Source organism: Zonotrichia leucophrys, chromosome 3, assembly GCF_028769735.1.
Source record: "Zonotrichia leucophrys gambelii isolate GWCS_2022_RI chromosome 3, RI_Zleu_2.0, whole genome shotgun sequence".
Lineage (NCBI taxonomy): Eukaryota > Metazoa > Chordata > Aves > Passeriformes > Passerellidae > Zonotrichia > Zonotrichia leucophrys.
The window spans coordinates 104,882,712-104,900,654 of record NC_088172.1 but is presented as its reverse complement, the minus strand read 5'-3'; positions in this window follow the sequence as shown (position 1 = coordinate 104,900,654).

The following is a 17,943-nucleotide window of genomic DNA, read 5'->3' as shown; positions in this document are numbered from 1 at the left end:
CCTTAAATGCATTCCTCAGCAGAAGCCTTTTCAGCTAGTCTTTAATTATTATTTTTATACTTAACCTGCAGTACTATAGGAAAGATATGATGAAACTTTTCTCCTTAGACATATTTGAGCTCTTTTTAAATTAAGCCCCTCATTCAAGTATGAATGTTCTGAAGGCTTATGCTTGTTGGAACTGGAATCTTTTTTGAATTGGCCTTTGAAAGCAAAGTAAAGATCCAGCTTGTGTTCCCAGCTTTCCCAGAGGTGAGGAATATTTGAGTTTAGGGTTTACAATGAACTAGACTCAAATTGTTTCAATGCAAGGGCATGCACAAATTCCAGTGCTGGTTTTAGTTGGAAATGCTCATGGGGTCTGATCCAAATGCTATTGAAGTGAGAGACTCTTGCTGACCTCAGTGGGCTTTGGATCAGGTCCATGGAAAAATGTTTCTATGAAAAGAATGCATTTACTGTGGCCCTGATTCAGCAAGGTATTTGAGTGTGCACACAAGAGTTTGTGCATGTGCATGGTCCTGTTGGCACACACGTGGTTATTGTTATCACAGGTCTGCATTGCTCCTTGAATGGCATCGAGAACCTTCATTGTATCCAACTTGGGCTAAGATTCTCTTCCCTGGAAGGAGCAGGGGTCAAGAGATTTAGTCCCCAAGCTCTGTAGAGCTTTGGAAATCTGCTCTCTGTAAGGGAAATCTGTGCAAAATCTTGTATTCCTGGCTCGAGGCTGCCCTGACTGCTTCTCCAGAAGCCTAGCTGCAGTGGTTAATAGAATATTTGCTTTTAAGGGCATGTTGGACCAGACTGTACTTCAGAAAGTCCCCTGGGAGAGATGATCAAGGAAGTACAGCTGGGCAACTGCAGATATGAAAGATAACCAAGGCTAAAGGCACCAATAAACTGCAGAATCCTACCACAAATTTTATCAGCACATGAATTTAATTTCTGGATTGTTCATTAATGTAATTTGGATATATATGTACATGCTCCTCCTGGGTGTTTGCCGCAGTATCTCAACTGGTACATAAGGAACTACTTTGGTAGTGAGTTACAAAAATGTTTATTGCTTTATTAGAGGAAGAAATATCAGAAGTAGAGGAGTAATATGGGCAACAGGCTGAAATAGAGTAGCCATTCCAGAGTATATGGTAATTGGAACAGTCAGTGAGGTTCTCATGGCTGGTGCATGTTCTGGCTGTGGGCAGTGTTGCAGTGTTGTCTGGACTTGGTTCCTTTCCTTGTCCTTACCCCTTTGTGCCAGCCCTGTTCAACCCTCAGTCAGTCTGGTTGGAAACTCAAGTATTCCATTCCAGTAAATAATCTGAAGTTAGTAGAAACCAAATGCTGGAGGTGGGAAGTGTGATCTGTGAAAATAATGCTGAGGTATTTCCTTGCCTGTTCTAGTTGGAAGTGTCAGTCAATTAGTTTCCACTGCAGTGACCATACAAACTTTGTCAACCTCTTGTCTCAGTTCAGTTCTGTGACAAGTGTGACCTCTGGATGTATATAAGGGTTCATACCAGCAGTGCTTTTGGCTCTCTGTACTGCACCAAGACTTGCAGGAGAGCTTGCTTTGTTGATGTTTAGCATTAGATCTAATGGCTGGTCAGAGTCAGGCAGCTTCAGCCTGGGGTGAAGGTGAAATTTCATAACAGCAATGTAACTCAGCCCTGGAATAAATTAAGAAAAGAAAAAAAATTAAAAATTGTTTTATCAGCACTTAAAGTCCTCAGAGTGAGATTGAAGACTTGCTCCAGTTTCTTGCAGATAGAAAATCTCCAAGGTGCTTAAATGCCAAGGCTTGAGAGAGATGTGACTGAGGCTACTGTGAAATAGCAGTGAAGGTGCTCCTGTCCTTCTGGAGGAGCCAGCACATGAGATCCCACCCATCTCCCTTGCCCAGCACCCAAAATAGCCCTAAATACCATGCAGCAAAAGCAAACTCAGTGTGTCTGCCTAAGGATACTGGTGCTGTCCTCTGGCTCCAGAGGAGAGCTCTTTGGGCTGTGGTGGTGCCCATTCCCTTCCTGGGGAGAGCACGAAGGTCCCTGCTGGTTCCAGTGGCTTCCCAGCCCTTTTTCAGTGGAATGCTGTAACTGAATCTTGTGTTTCAGGGTTTCAGTCTGCAGGACTTGGGAAGGATTTATTGTTTGCTTTCCTCTGAGGCACCAGATTTTTTCCCAGCTGGAGACATGACACTGGAGGTAGGCCAGTGCTTGGACGTGGTACTTGAAATCCTCTTTTTGCAGACGACTGGCTGGTCAAACTGATTTGATTAGCAGATTTGGGAAGAAAGTTTGTTCTGCATCACTTGGTAAGGCCCAGAACCATAGCAAGGCCTTTGGGTTGGGAAGGCAAAGCAGACAAAGCCCCGTGATGTGGCAGCTTGAGGGGAACGCAGCTGAGCCCATGGACAAAAGGTCTCCGTGGTAGACAGGACTTCAAGGAGAGATGCTCAAATGCATCCCAGCTGTGAGTTCAGTGAGGTGTCTGTCAATCCTCTCCCTTCTCTGTCCCTAGGAAGGGAGCAAAGTTGGGCTTCACTTACAGTCCAAGGAACTGGAAAAGTGGTTTTGTCCCACTAAAATGAGTGACTCGCCGAGGGCAGTTCTCTCAGCTCTGCAGCCCATGGATGCCCAAGGTTGTGCTGTCTAGTTTTCCTGCTCCTCCATGAATGCTTGTTCCTCTTCCTTCTCAGGGGATCACACCTCCTGGGGCTTGCCAGGCAGTGGTGTGAGGAAGCAAGAGTCTCATCAAAGGTGTAAATTCATCCTTTACATCCAAAAGCAACCCTGGGATGCTTTGGGTTCTGCTGGCAACTTTGTGTAACACAGAGCAAAACCAGGCTGGTGTTTCCTTAACTCAAAAAGCCATTTAGTCACTACTTCTCAAAGGCACTGCCTCAGTGCCTTGTGAGATGCCTCTTGCCAGCCCGGATTGCTGTAAAAGCCTGCAGGATTGGGGTGTTCATTTCAAAACCCCACAGAAATGGAATGCCCAGGTCTTCTAGAAAGCCTTGGAAGTCTGGCTGCTATAGCTAACAGCACTCAGGCTGTATGGGAGTCTGGAATAATGCTCAACAGCAGGATCTGTTCAACCAGCTGAAACAAAATAGCTGTCCTGAAACTGCCTGTTGACAGAAATCACAGGTTTTCAATTAAGCTTACCTTGAAAAAGGGCTTGCTTTCCAGGGCTTTCTCTTGAAACCTTTCTTCAAAACCAAAATGTTTCCATCTGTATAATCTGAAGGGTTAGTGTGGGAATTTGCTGGTATTCTTCAGCCTCAGATCCCCATTCATTTCTCTAGTGTGTGTCCCACCAGGAATTAGGACATACAACTTCAGTGATGCAGCAGCTTTCATCTGGAAAAAGGGAAATCAGCTGTATCATGGGGCATAAAGGGAAATGAGAGCATGAGATCTGGAATCCCATCTCCCAGGACACCATGCAGTAGCATTTCCTAATGGAAATATTTTAGGTTTTGGTTGAAATATTTTGGTATTTGAGTTTCAGCCAAAAAATTGAAATTTTTCCTTTGAAAAATTGAGATGAAAACTATTATGCATTTCCACTGAAGTTTTGCCCAGGAAAAATCAAGCACTTTCCAAGCAGCTCTACAGAAGATCACATTTTTTTGACCATTTAAGCAGCTGTTAGAGTATTAAGATGGATGCTAAAGGCAAGAAAAATAATTGAAAAGGCAGTCCATCAAAAAACAATGAGGGCCAATTTTTTTAGAGCAGCACTTCAGCTGTGGCAGTGAATTGTGTGAATAAATGTGGTTCTTAAGGATGAAACTGAGCAGGAGAGGTTCTGAAGGCTTGTCTGCTTTTTCCATTCTGTATGTGCTACTGTTTGTCCTTGGTCTGTGTCAAGGTACAAGCAACACTTCAGGGAAACCTGGGATTAGAAAATGTTTATGGGATTGTGGGCTGTCTTCTGGAGTGCTTCCTCCTTCCCTCTTACCATTGCCAGCTACAGAAAAGGGGATTCAGCTCTGACAGCACATTTGCAATTTTTCCTTTATCAGGACATGTATCGGGCTGTTTAGAATATGCACAGATTGGCATGGCTGTTGCTTTTCCCTGTGGGTGCTTTGTAGCTTGGAGTGCCAGTCAATACCTGCTGGAATAGGTGAGTGGAATAAAGCCTAAATACCAACATCCCTCCCTGCTTTGCTGCTTGAGTCAGTTACTAACACAAGGACTCTCAGTGATGAGTGACCCACAGGACTTACACAGGGTACAGAAATTCAATTATTATTGAATTTGCTCAGTGCTTCCCCCTGCTCTCTGCTCAGGTGAGAGCCAAGCCAGCACTGCCTGTGTGTGTCACTGATGGAAAAGGTGACCTAAAAAGGATTCCTTGAGGGGAAAGATGTCAAAGGAAGGGGACCAGGACAGCAGTTGCTTCATCACAGGCCCTTCAGGTCCGGTCCCGGTCCCTCAGGTCCTTCTGGTCCAGTTTATTGAAGAAAGTATCAAACACTTATACAGCAAATAATAAGCTTATGAATATTCTGTAAGCCAAGCAATCTATTGGTTAAACTCTAGCATTAACTCTTCCTCATTCCTTAGGGGTTACATCTCTCTTTTCTCATGTCTCTTTTACTGTTTGTTATTATACCACAGCTAGGCCTCAAGGACACGCTGTCTGCACAGGTGCAGGACTTGGAATTAGCCACGGTTTTGTACTTTTCCAGTCCTTAGCCAGTCAAACTCCCAACAGAAAGGCTTACAAAGGGCTCGTCTTTGTGGGGTATTTGAGTGGAATTACAGTCCCAGAACTTGTGCAGATGCAAGTCCTGGTGAGAATGGCTTCATTCCAGAGTAAGTCTCTACTGAAGGCATATCCCCAGCAAACAAGGAAGCCCACGAATTTTTAAAAAGCTTTAATGTGGCCATGTCATTGATGATTATGGTCTTTGTAATTCCTGTCCCAAGGTCAAGACCTCCTTAAGGCATCCTGGCCACAGGGCCTGTTGTAATCATCTCTGAACGTGGTTGTTGTGATGGGTTTTTATCTGACATATCAACAGCAGTTTATCCTGAGTAAACTGCTGCTCAATAAAATGAAATGCTGTCTATCCCTGTGTGCAAAGGCACAAATGTGGTCTGGCCACACCCTGCACTGTGACATCTACCCTGACAAAGATACTAAATCTTTCTTTACGTGCAGAAGGGCTCTTGCCTTTGGTTTTAAATATTTCCTTTATGTTGTGTAGAAACATCACCAGGTAAGTAGAAAAGCTCTGAGATTCCACTAAAGGGTTAAAACAGCTAGACTGTGCTCTACAGCCATGCTATATCATCAGCTCTATCCCAAGCTCAAATTAGATAATTTACAGTGATTTACCCTCTGAAGGATCCCAGTTTGCTGTCTGCTTCAGCAAACGTCTTGCATGATGTCTGTATTTAACTGCTGCAAGTGGCTGACAGGAGATCCCAACAACCTGTGCTGTGGGTCTGCTGTAGGAATTGAGCAGATATTTATTACAAATGGTATGATAGTATTTGTGGGTTGTAAATTAATTTCCTGCCTGGTCTTCAAATCACAGAATGATTTGTGCTAGAACAGACATTAGAGACCATCTTTTCCAGCTGGCCTGCTGTGGGCAGGGAGAGCTTTTCACTAGACCAGGTTGCTCAAAGCCCCATCCAACCTGGCCTTGAGCACTGCTAGGGATGGGGCGTGCATGTTTTATCTGGGTAACCTGTTCCAGTGCCTCACCACCTTTGCAGTAAGGAATTTATTCCTGTTATTTGGTCTAAATCTGCCCCACCTCACTTTGAATCCACCCCCCCGTCCTGTCATTCCAGCCCTTGTGAAAATTCCCTCTCCAGCTCTCTTGTAGCCCCCTTTGGGTGCTGGAATGCCTCCCCAGAACTTTTTATTCTCTGGGCTGAACAACCCCAACTCTCTCAGCCTGTCCTTACAGAAGAGGGACACTGGGTTTTTGGATTGTTCTGTGCTTTTTTTTTTTGTTAGAAACGTGACTTATTGGCCACAATTAATTGCAGTTGGTGCTAGAGTTCTTGCCAAGGAGAAAGGTCCTGGAGATAATCAGAGTAACAGCAGCAGACTTATCCTCTGATCACGTAGAAATGGCATTAACCTGGGAGTGTTTGTAGCCCCATTTGAGCACCATTTCAAACACAGCTTCTCCATCAGTGCCGTGCCTTCAAAGCCTGGAACACATGAGAGTCACTGACTGTGATATGTGATATTGCAAGTGAACTTCTGCTACTAGGAGTGACTCAGTGCCACAGAGCAGGGAGTTTTTATTGAAAAAGCTTTACTACTCAGTGCAGGCACTGCTCCAGATGCCTCTGAGACATTATTTAGACACAACTCGTCGTCCACCTCTTGGAATTAATTTGTGGATGAAAATTTAATTATAGCAATGCATTTGTGACTTTTTGTTCTTTTCCCATTAGGATATGAGGAAAATGTAGAGTTGGTAATCACTGGATGCCACAGCTTTACCCAGATCACAGCTCCTCTGGGACACTGCTTTGTGCCTCCAAAGCAGAGTGCAGCATGCTGTGTTCACATCTGCGTGGAGGTACACAGCAGTGTCACTGGGAGCAGGTTTTGGTGACGTAAATGCTGTCTGTGGTCTCCCTTTTGCTCTGATTGCTTTGTTGCTACTTAGTGTCACAAAAGTGCAGTTTGCTTTATGCCTCTTTTGGCTCCTCCTCACTAGTCAAGGCCAAGCTGCTTCTGTTTGCCCTTGTTCCTTCCCTGGACACCGCTCTTGAGAAAGGTACAGAAGATATCAGGATGCCTTAAATCCCCCTGGGGTAATCTTACAGTAGAATTTTGGGGGGGAAAAGAAGCCTCTTCATCATCACCTTCCAAGTTTACAATTTAACAAACTGCATCTGTGGTTCTTACCATTTTTCATGCTGTTTTACCAAGTCTTCCAGCAATATACTCTGTCTGTTTCTGAACAGACTTTCTTTTCCTCTGCTTGTTATACCTGAATATGTTCAATGTTAATTTTCCAGTCATATGAGTTATTCCATTATATGTTATGCCAACTAACCTATAATTTTGATTATGTATTGATGCTTTCAGTTCCTCCTTTTCCTTTCCCATAGTACTTGCCTGAACATGCACACATCAGCAAATGCAGCCTCCATTTCCCTTTCTGTCCCTCGTCTAACCCTGTTATCAGTACCCACATTCCCTTCCCGAGGGTTAGGCTTTTTTCCAGGTCACCATGTTCTCCCTGGCTGCCCTGACATTACTTCAGCAGTCAGGCATACACACACAACCCCAATCCAGGCAGTCTCTTCTCAGAAATGCTCAGTGAACTGGTTTTGTCTGATCCCTCTTTCCACCCACTGAAGAGCCTGAGAAAGAAAATGGCATTGAAGAATGAGCCAGAGAGTTTAGGAAAAATCATTGGGGTGTGTGGGAAGCTCTAGTTCTCTGTTAGCCAGTGTTTGTGACTTGCTGGGGAGCTGCTGTGTTGAGGCTGAGTTATTGGAGTGCCATAGTGTGTGTCCCTGCCTCTGTCAAGCAGCTCTAGGAGGTTTTATGGTCTGTCGTGCTCCGAAATTATTGCGAGTGACATAGAACCCCTGGAAATGGAGCATTGGCTGGAGGAGCAGCTAATGACATGGGTGGTCTGGGGATTGCTAAAGTGACTTTGAGTCATTTTAATTTTCCCTTTTATATCTACCTGTGTGGCCCTACAGGAAGGAGAATAATGAGGGAAGCACTCATTAAATGTGGAAAAGGGATCTAGTTACCCATTTTCAGGTGTGTCGACATGCGTAGATCCTGTATGGAAAAGTCAATGTATAAATGAAGGGAAAAATATGTTAAATGTGAGAGTTTGAAGTTCTGCAAGCTTTGCACCTGCCTTGCAATGTGACACGTGACAGGCAAAGAGGGGAAAATTGGCTGAATTATGCCACTTAAAACCTAAAATAGAAGTGGGAATTTTCATACGGCAACAATCCTTGTACTTGTAGCAGCCCTGAAGGGTTTTCGGACTGCTGGGGGAATGGGGCCTTTCCAAAGCAAGGGATTTCCATGCACTGGATGTGTGCATGACCCACCTCTGTCACTGTGGTGGGGAGCATTGCTGACATTCCTGCACAGGCATCCTGGTGTGGGAGTGCCAGTGCCTCGCTCTCCCTGTGCCATGTGCTCTGGGGAGCAGGGGTGTGCCTTGTCCCAGCTGAGGAATGCAGCTGTTTGCAGGTGTTGGGAGTTCCTCACTCAGCTGAGGCACCGGCCTGCCCCATTGCCACCTCCTGCTCCCTTCTGCTGGGATGGATGTGGGGCTGCATTGCTCCCAATGGCCTCAGTGCTGCCTGGCTCAGCAGCCCCTCCAAAGCTGGCACTGCCGCCCACGTGCACTTCCTTCATGCTGGCACCTGAAAGAGAAGATATTCTTGTATCTTCTATCTTTATTTCTCTAGCCATGGCTGGTAACAAATGTGTAGCATCTCCCATATGATACCCATTCCAGTCCATACACCTCTTTTTCCACGTTTTTCACATAGTTTTCACTACAAGAATATTAACATACTATGTTTTATGAGTCCACCTGCACCATCTGTCCCTTTTGAAGCTCCAGTTTACCTCAGTGGTGCAGGATCAGGCACCTTCTGTGAAGACTAGGCTGGCTCCAGTTCTATTACATGGCTCTCTCTGCATGGAAATGCAGCAGCAGGTAACACAATAAGCAAACACATGGTAGGAAAATTGTCCAGTGCACAAAAGAGATCCTGGATGACATTAAACAAATGGCCTGAAGTAGCTTTAGGAATGGTTTCATGCATCTCAGGCTGTTAGCTGGTTTATGTTTCCTGTCTGGAATGAAGAGAGAGACAGGGCAAAGAGTCAGGCCTTGTTTATGCTCATGTGTTTATTGTATCAGAGACATTTAAGGAGGAGGATATGACAGGTTTTCAAGGGGACAAGGTATGACTCAAATCCAGGTGCAGCTTATTTTCCATGAAATGCATCACTTGCCTATTAGCCATGGAGTTACCGGCGGCCAAAACAAACCCTGGCAAACTTGGCATTCTTCTTCCCATAAATGAATGGCATCCCAGCTTGTTATTGTTATTGTGCAAATATAGCAGGTGTTGCTGATTTCTGCTTGATAACCTGCTGTTTAAGGGGAATTTATTTAACTTTTACGTACAGATAAGTGGGCTGCTAAACCAAATTCATCCCAGGTGTCCCTGCAATCTACTTTTTTGTTCCTAAACTAGATTCTTATCCTAAATCTTAGTTATTAGATGGACAGATGTTACTGTGTTCTTCCTGAAATAATGGCTTTTGAGGTGTGTTTGTTTCGAGGAGTTAAGCACTTTTGCTTTTTTCTTTTTCTTTCCTTTTGATGCCTCCTATTCATGCATCTGTCAGAACTTCACATTCTTTGAAAACTAGACATAGTGCTGTGGACATGCCAGGAATTTAGGACACAAATGGGATTTCAGCCTGGAAAGGCTTCTCTACTGTCTAAGGTAAAAGAAAGCTCATTGGAAGAACTTGAAGGAAATCATTTGGATCATAAATATGTTTTAAAAATCAGTGTCCATTGAGAAATTGGGCTAACGTGAGTTGCTTTAAGAAGTACCTAAGCTGAGATAATGCTGTAAAACCTAAGCTAATGAAGATGTCTATAGACCTCACTGGCTTTTAAATTTTTTTGGTGGGTGGTGGGGAAATGAAACAAACACAGATACTGGTAATTAAATCCAAGGGAATGGTATTTCTAGGTAGCCTGCCAGCTTGGGTGCTGCATGCAACACAGCAGATAAGATCTTCTACAGTGTTTAAAGCTATTTGAACACTCCCAACATTTTTGCATGTTTCCAAAGAGAGAAATACCACAGACCTGAGGTTAGGGTGTCTGTGCTGGGTTTGATGGGAGGGAGCAGATTCATGCAGCCACCCCAAGGCACTGAATCATTATTTCCAGAAATGTTGCCTCCTGAGTCAGTCAGTAATTTGGGGGTATCCACAAGTCCATGCCTGTAGGTGGGGATGTGAGTACCCACTGACATCCAGTGTAAATAGAGCTTCTGCCTGCGCTGCTGTGCAGTGACCCTTAAGAGTTAATGTTGCCTCAGTGGGCCTTTGGTTGTGCTAAAAACTGCTCCCCAATTACTCTGTGGATGGGGACAGCTTGCCTTATTTATCCTTGTATATATCGGGATTCTGGTAATGGTTTTACAATTATTTTAAGCTCCACCTCTGACATGATTCATCAAATCAGTGTGCAGTACAGCCCCACTTGATGTTCCTGGATTTCTGTCTCTTGGTTTCATTCTGACTGATCACTGCTCTTTCCCATACAAGAGTTTTGGAGTTTTTCCCCAGAAAAAGATGGAAGTGGAAAGGACATGTCTCTCAGTGAAGCTTTGTGAATGAAGATATGCCACTTCTGCTGGCTGCTAAATCAGTTGTATTGTTGTATGGGCTTTAAAATCTGTACAGCATAAGGGAGACTTGATTAATTTGTTTTTAAGGGTTATTTGTTGCTGTAGACTCCAGTTGGTATGGTGGCCTCTCATGCTTGATGCTACCTTTCTGAAATTCAGAGTGGCTCCTAAAGTCCAGAGCTTCCCCAAGAGCACCCACGAGAGACTCTTGAAAAGCACTATCAGCCTCAGTTTATAAATACACAGAAGTCTTAGAGCACAGAGGCCAGTAGGTGACACAGAGAAACTGGCAGAAGCAGGAGCTGTCTGATTTTAAAGATGAAAGAAAAGTCACCCATTTACTTTAAGCATGAAAAAGTTCAGACTTTATGCACTGACTCAGTAGTTTGGCACTTATTGATAGAACATTATTGCTCTGAACTTCTAATAGGCCTACAAGAAATAGGATTCCAGCAAGGGCCTTGAGGCAAATATATGCAGTGATGCTGGATGTGCAAACATATAGCCAGCCAATGAAGCAGAAAACTTTAATTTATTTAAATGTATTGGTTTGGTGGTGTTTCTTGGGGGTTTTGCATGAGTTTCTTATTTATTTTCATCTATCCCTGAGCAGCCCACAGTATAGCTGATCCTAAGGCCTTGGTTTCATTCAGGGCTTTGTTGCATTGTTTTTCCTGTGCCTCCTGTTCTATCAGTGATACCCTGTGGGATCTCTTCAGGGGAATGATGTGTGCCTTTGGATTCCCCTGTGTGCCAAGTGACTGACCAGGACTTTAAAACTTGGCTCTAATCTCTGATTAATCCCACTGCATTCCTTGTATCATTTAATCCCCTTAGGACAGCAAAGAGTGCAGGGAGAAGTGTTTGGATGGTGGCCCTGTTCCCCTAGCTCATTCCTGGTGTGCCCTTTCAGAGCAGAAATTCAAAGTGTAATTGGGCTGGGAGATGTTTGTGTTCCTGCAGGGATCCTAAGCTGCTCCCAGATGTGAGCTTCCCACCCAGAGGCAGCTCTGGGGGTGACATTTGTAGCTTTTCAAAGAGCTGCTTGCAGGCCCAGACACCAACAAACAGCTTGAATTGAAGCATAACCAGAAGGGTTGGGTGTCACTTTGAAACAGCCTGGACAATTCAGTTCTGGCAAAGCTCTTCTCCTGTGTGACTGATTCGTCTGTTTTCCCCTACTTTCCTTGCCAATTTATAATGGCTTCAAAAATGTCTTTCCTTTTGTTGCTCCCTACTGTGAAGTCAATTAAATTTGTCTTAACTCTTCTCCTTTCTCCTGGCCAGCTTTTCCTCCTGCATTTCCTTTCATTGGTGATATCCCCACCCCTTTATCTAAAGGGTGACCTGTGGAGGCTGCTCTCGGGTGCTCTGCTGGCTTGGTAAATGCAGGTATATAAACTCAAGCCATCTCTCTCTTTGCTGGCTCATTCTTGGAGGTCTGCAACTCCCTTGGAGACAGCTGTTGTCTTCTTCTGTGCCTTTAATCCATTGCTTCTTGCTCTGGGAGCTGCCTTTGTCAGACAGGACTCTGGGCTTTTTTGCATGAACTCGGTGTTGCAAAACATGTTTCCATGAGGCAGCCTGTGCAGATGGCAAAGAATAGCTGAGTGCAGCCGGGAGGAAACCCATTTGTCACCATTTCATCATCAGTCCCCATTGTGCTGCCATCAGACAAGCCCATTCATCAAGACAAGTTCCAAAGTGCTGGTGTTTACCAGGGACACTGCACAAATCCCATCTCTGGAGATGGGAGCCCTCCCTCTGTGGTTTCTAGCATTGTTCTTGATTTCTGTTTACAAGGATGTCTAGAAAGACTGCTTGAGGTCAGCAGCCTGTTTGCAGGTGATGTTTGGTCCCTAAATGCATTGCTGGCCACGGGGGAGGAACCTGGGGCCTGTTCCTGGCAGCCTGTTCAGCCTGAGTGGGAGCAGGTGCCTTTTATTTTCTGACATGAAATAAATGTGAGCTTGCAAGTGCCATCCTCTGTGTGCTGCCCACCACTCCTACCAAATAGCTCGTGCTGAGAGGAGCTGGGCTCCATGGCACCTTTGTGGGAGCATGGAGAGAAGTGGGACAAGAGGAGATGTCTTTGTGCTTATCAGGGTCACAGCACAGCTGGGACTGGACTGAAGTCCTTCTCTTCAGTGTCCTGCCCACTCCCTAAAATTTTCTTCTGAGGCTGAGTTCTTGCCAATGGCCTGATCTCTCCAGGAGAATGCATGCTCTGCAGGCCAGGAGGAACTTCTGTGGTCCTGCAGACAACCTGCAAGGCCCAGAGCATAGGAGTGGGTCCTGGAGAGGAGGAGGGAGCACTTGTGTGCAGCCCCAGAGATTGGTGCCAGGTGTGAGCTCAGGAGGGCTGCTGGGCACTGCAGAGTCTGTCCCTTCACCCTGAGGAGCTGGCCTGCAGCCAGGAGCAGGGCTTGGCACCAGCTAGGGAACAGAAGTGCTTTTGGTGACACCAGGTGACTTTTTGCTCTTGCAAGCTTTGCTTGCTTTGATTTGAGGCTTTTTCAGACAGCTTTCCACCATTTCTGGGGTAGCAGTCAGAAGTTGCCTGCCATGGAGGTGCTCAAAAAGGCTGAAAACTGGTTGAAAAAAATTTTGCTAAGGTGGCAACAGTGGGCATAGAAGCAAGATAGGGCATTAAAAATCAGGTAAGAAATGTGAAAGTTTTCAATTTTGGGTGACCTGAAGAATGCAGGTAGAAGAGAGAGGCTGGAGAGTCCATGCACAAAGGCAGACAGAATGTGCTGAGGTGGGAGGGTTTGTCTGGCTGTTGTGGCCAGGATTGGTGAAAGATGGAGGGTTATTTGGGAGCTCTGCTGTGGGGCTCTTGTCCGGGAGCTCTGAAGGAAGGGCTTTCTGGCCAGAGTGTTTAGAGAGGGAGTGCTCCTAACAGGGAGCAAGCGGATGCTGGTAATCAGAACAAGATGGAGCAGGCAAATGCCCTCCACACTGCGGGGGGGTGGGGAAGGGGGGCATTTTTCCTTTCCTTCCCCCCTTTCCTCACCTTCCTCAGCATGGATAGCATTGCTAGAGGGGGACTTGGTGCTTTGCAATCAGTGAGGATAGGCTGCATTAATTAGGAAACCTGCAAAGGAGTGTTCTGCATCCCCAGCAATCACAGAAAGGGTTAGTGCTCCACCAGGAAGCTGACAGCACCGCACTGGACCACAATTAAGACTTTAAAATATGTAACAGCATTTTTATGACATCAAAGTACTGTTGCTGCACAAGGCAGTGTTTACAAAAAGCTCCCTGCTCTTCACCCTACAATCATGATGTACATATTGGCAATAAGGAAGTCAGCAATAGCTATTTACTGCTCTCCTGCAGCTGTGGACTTATAACTTAGGTCCCTAATTAAGTAGAAGCAGGGCTAACCACGAAGCACACCACAGTGCCTTAAAATGGCTTTCATACTGCGGAAATCTGGTGTTTGGTTACTCCAGAGAGTGGGTTTTTTTCCCCTTGAAAACTATATTTGCACATTCAGAAATAATTATCTGGAGATTAAAAAGAGAAAAGCTGTCTTGATGCACCAGAAGATCTAAAGAGCTTTTCATGGAAAGCATTTAAAATAAAAAAAAATAAAAAATAATCCGGCTCTATATGGGAGATATTGACACCAGCCCCATCTTTGTCATCAAATGTGAGTGATTGTTAGCAAAGGAACTGGTCATGCTGCACAAAGGAGATCACAGTGTGTGTGTAAATCTGCATAACCTAATTGACTATCTTGGGAACGTGATCTTCAGCTGTAAAACTCTGCTTTTGACAAAACAATAAAGTTAAAAAGGAATGTCCCATCATTATGTTCCTTAAATGTCACAGGAACTGCAGTAAGTGCATCTTGGCAGAGGCCAGCCTACATCATTAGTTCCTCTCCTGGTTGCTTTTAGGTTTTTTGTTCCACATGGCCTGACTTGACAGGACAACAAATAGGCCTTTGCATCTGTACACATTTATTAGTGGGTTTTATCGTTGGACATCAAGGAAATTGAGTCTCATCTAAAGGTTTATGGCTGTACACATCTGTGGATTTTACTACCCTTCCTTTCAAACAAACAAACAACAGCAGCAGAAAATTATTTTTGGAAAGTACAGTTTAAGATTTAATAATCATTTGATGTTCTGAGAAGTCCTTGGCTGTTTGTCCAAATATTTGCTGAATGTTTGTTGAGAGCTGTAGTTATTGGGAGGTGGGGGTGGCTAGGGAGCTGGTGGGGGGCAGGCATGCTTCTGCCTTGCATGAAAAGGTGATTTTTGTGTAATCACTGCCTCCTTCTGCTCCCAGCAGAGCTGGGTTCTGTTGGATGCTGTAGAGATGATTTCCCATTGGAAGGAAGGACTTTGTACACACAGAGCAGTCCTGTCTCCAGCTGATAAAGTGTGAGGAATCCTGGGGGTCAGAGCAGGGCACAGCACTGCCCTGTGCTGCTTTTGCTCTGCTTGCTAACAAGGGAGATTCCTATTCAGTGGTTGGTAAAGGAGAGCCCGAAATCTAAAATACAGCAAGGCCTGCACAGTCTGCAAGCCTTGCTCATTTACATTCCCCCTGAAATTAGTGAGATAAAGGATTTGTTTGAGATTTCCTCAAAGTGTCGCACACTTCCTTCACACCTGACTGTAGTCTGAGCCGTCACATTTAAAGAGAATAATATAAAAACCAGAATCCTGAAGAAGATTTTGGAAGCAGCAGCTGGGTGTAAAATGAACAGTGCATGCTAAAGATTGCAAAGGGGCTTAGACAATAATTTTGAGAGAATTGCTGCCTGTTTTTTCTTAAAGCTGTGTTTATGCACAAACTAAAAGTGACAGCTTTTGTGCCAACACTCTGAAATATTTCCCTGAAAATAATTTGAGGTTCATACCTCCTAGAGTGTTTCATTGGAAGAGGACTGTCCAAGATGAAAATTGAGGTCTTAAGTTAGTGGAGCTTGTATTGATGGATTACATGTTGCTCATGAATATTTTAATAGCTCGCATAGGGGAAAACTGGAAGCTGATCTTTTAAACTCACTTTTTCAGCCTGGGGAGCTGGATGAAGGAGGATTTTTTTTCCTAACAGGAGATTCTTACTCTGTCTTACACCAAGGATGTTGTTTCATGAAAACATCTTCAGCCTGCTTTGTTTCAACCTGAAGTGTTTCAGGTGAGATGAAGTTTTCAGAGGAGGAGCCTGAAAATAGGGTGCTTGTTATTAATGGTTTCATAGTGAGGAAACAGGGCTCTCACTGACCTTACAAGTTGATTTTACTCTGTTCACTGATCTATTCACTTTGAGGGACACTTACACACACCAGCTCTTGGAGTCAGTGGAGAAGGAAATGCCATACTGGGACACCTGGTTCTTCCCTGAAGAGAGAACTCTCCTCCCTCACTGTGTGCTGCTGTGGCTCTGTTTGGAGCCTGCTGGAGGACCAAGTCATGCTGAACTGCCCAAAGGTGGTGACAGAGCCTGGGACCAGGGCCTCCATAGGGATACCCCAGCTCCCCATTCTCTGGTGTGACCTGAGGCCCAGATGACATTGGCAGGGTCCTTTTGAAATGGTGATGTCTGGAGATAGAGAGAGCTGCATGTAGGAATAAAATAATACAATCATCCTAGGGGAACTGAGAGCTCAGCTCTTTGCTGGGCCAGCAAGGGGCTCTTCAGGACAGAGGATGGAGCCCCACCTGTGCCCTCTGTTGAGCTACCACAGCCAGCCCATTTAGCAGTTATGTGGAGGCAAAGTTTAACAAATGTTCCTTGCTGGGAAGGATAAATAAATGTATGTTTTCCTGCACCACACAGTGCAAGTGAAACTGCCACTGAGGTGAAGAAAGGCTGTGGCAGTCCCTCTTCTTGTTTGTAAAGCTTGCAATGAGCTCCCACTGAAATTCTCTCTCCTCTGCAGTGGGCTACTTCTTGGCCAGCTCAGAGAAGCCCCAGAAAATATTGCACCCATATGCGCCTTTTTTTTTTTTTTTACATTCTCATTAAGTTTATAAAACCCACAAATTTAGACCATCTGTCCTATAAATGTTTCTAAACTAGGGCAAGATGAAAAAGCTGTTCTAGCTTTTTGATATAAGCGGTCAGCAAACCAAACACAAAACCAGAGCAAAGCAAATATTTTCTTGTCATACATGCTTCCCAACCGTGACGGATGAACTGTTATTTTTGATGTGTGTTTGGATCCAAATTTTGGAGAGAAATGCCTCCTAGATATGTGCACTTAGCACCAAAGCAGCTTGATATGAAGAATTCTTGTTGGGGAGGGGGAAACAGAGGGAAAGTTGCACCACATGCTGCCCATGGTTCGTATTAAAGAAGCTGTTTCTTCAATTATTCATCTTCCAACTACCCTGCTGACTGCTTTAACAAAGCCATCCCAAGCATGGACTGTGTCAGCCCATTCTCAGGGTAAGGTGTGCATGCTTCTATTCTACCCACCTGTATCTTGGATGTTAATCCAGGATTATTTATTGCCTCCATGTGGGACTCCAAAGTGGGCTTGGAGCAGGATAATGAAGAGAAGCTGTCTGCTGTGCTTGCCTGACAGGTGGGATTAAGCCCAGGTCCTTGTTTGCAAGCAAACCCGACAGCAACCCATGCATTGTGAAAAGACTCAATAAAGCAAGTGGTAGAAAGTGGAAATCTCACTTGAAATCCTTTTTCCTGGTGTTTCCATGGACACAACAAGTTCCCAGCCTAAACCCTTTAAGAATGAGAAGGCACTGTTTGAATTGCACACCCTGCTTTGGTATTTACAGCTAAGTGGGAAAAACGAAATCTGCTCTATGTCCACTGGCATTTTTAACTTCCTTTGCTATTGGCACATTACTGCTTTGATGACCAAACCCTCACCCACATCCTGGGGCAAGGAGATCATGGCTGAGCCACAGAGCTGCCTCAGTGTGTGCTGGGGAGCTGTGTGGGGCAGCATGGAGGGGGACAGGAGTGCTCAGTGCACCTGCAGAGACATGAAATCATCCTGGGTTTTGTGGAGGAGGAGAATGGTGCTTGAGCTGTGCACGCTGAGCTGGTGCGTGTGTGAGCAGTGCTGGCTTTCTGCTGCCACTGAACTGCACCCACCTGCCTTCAGGTATTTCCCAGCTGATCCCCTTGGTCATCAACAGGAGTTACAGGCAGTACTTACACGAGGCTTGTTTTCATTCTCTATCTTAGAGAATGAGTTAGAAGTTGTTGTTCTCCGCTGTAATTGTGGGAGCATTGAGATGAAAAGCTTGGATTTGTACTTGGGCTGAGGAATGCACCTTTAGTGTGACTTTGTGTGTGAAACTTACCTCTAGCAAAATGAAATGTGCCTTAAAAAAAAAAAATTAACTTCTCAGATTAGAGGGATGGAGCACCTCTCCTACAAAGAAAGGCTGAGGGAATTGGGTTTGCTCAGCCTGGAAAAGTCACCTTATTTTTGGAAATCTCAAGTGTCTAACCTAGGTTTTACCAGCTTAGGACTTGTGTCTTTTTAATTTGAACAAAGCATTTTGAACACATGAAGAGAAGTGTAAG